This window comes from Brassica oleracea, chromosome C4, assembly GCF_000695525.1.
Source record: "Brassica oleracea var. oleracea cultivar TO1000 chromosome C4, BOL, whole genome shotgun sequence".
Classification (NCBI taxonomy): domain Eukaryota; kingdom Viridiplantae; phylum Streptophyta; class Magnoliopsida; order Brassicales; family Brassicaceae; genus Brassica; species Brassica oleracea.
The window spans coordinates 26,441,900-26,443,183 of NC_027751.1; positions in this window are offsets into that span (position 1 = coordinate 26,441,900).

A 1,284-nucleotide genomic window follows, 5' to 3' on the forward strand; every position below is an offset into this window, starting at 1 on the left:
AATTTTTCTCTGTTTTCTTTTTCAGAGTTGATGTTGTCAGCGTCATAATCATCTCCACCAACCTCGTCTTGCTTCATCTTTCCTTTCTTCTTCTCGTTATGCTTGTCAGCATCATAATCATCTCCATCAACTTCACTTTGCTTCATCTTCCCTTTCTTCTTCTCGTTATGCTTAGCCCCCTTAACAATACTTGAAGCGGCCCCAATGTCACAAGGATTTCGCTCATTCTCTTAATTAGTACTTGCATCAGTTGGCATTTTATTAAGATCAATGTCGACCTTATTTGGATTTTCTTGCTTTGCTTTATAGCTAACACACAATTGACTTGACTGATGCTTCTTACAAAACCCTAGAAAATTTTGAACTTGCCGTGAGTTTCCAATGATCACCGGTGGACATTCTGATGAATTGATCAATCCAATAGGAATTTTTTTGTAATTGCTTTAGAGAGGACTTCAATTCCAAAGCAAGTAACCTTCCCCTTTTCTTTTTATCAACATTAAAACTCCAACCTGAAGATACAACCAATTCCCAAACACCACATGAAGCATAGACATGAATCATGGTAGAAATAATGTGAAATTTTTGTGAAAATTTTGTGAACAATCAATGGAATATAGAAGACGACGAAGAAGGTTCCCAAGTTTTTTTTTTTCGTTTTTTTATATCCTTTTTCGCTTTTTTTAAATCGATTTATTTTTTCATAATATAAAAGTGAATATTCCCAAATATTTTGTTTCCACATTTTTAGGAACTGATTTCTTATCCGTAGAATACAACTAATATGTAGAAATCAGTTTCTACAGTTTTTTAGAATTATAGTAATGTGTAGATTTTGATTTCTACATGTTTTAGATTTATAGTAAATCTGTAGAAGTCGGTTTCTACTTGTTTTAGATTTATATTAATGTGTAGATTTTGATTTCTAATGATTTTAGAACAATAGGTTAAGCGCGGAATGTGTATTCTAAATATTTTTAGAATACTCCTATTTACGTAGATCACGTATTCTAAACATTGTAGATTCAATGAAAAAAGTGGATTTCATTTCCTACTTCATAGAATGCCATTTCTACTTTATTTAGAACATAATCTGAAATTTATGATTTCAACTTTTTTATAATTGAAAAAATACCACTAAGTTCATATAGGTATTTTATCAAAAGTTACTATCTTTCCAAAAAAATTTTTGTTTGTAAAACTATTTATTAAATTTATTTTCAAAGGGTGTTATAGATAAAAATGATACAAAATAGAGACTAGTCTAAAAGGACATAGTTATTA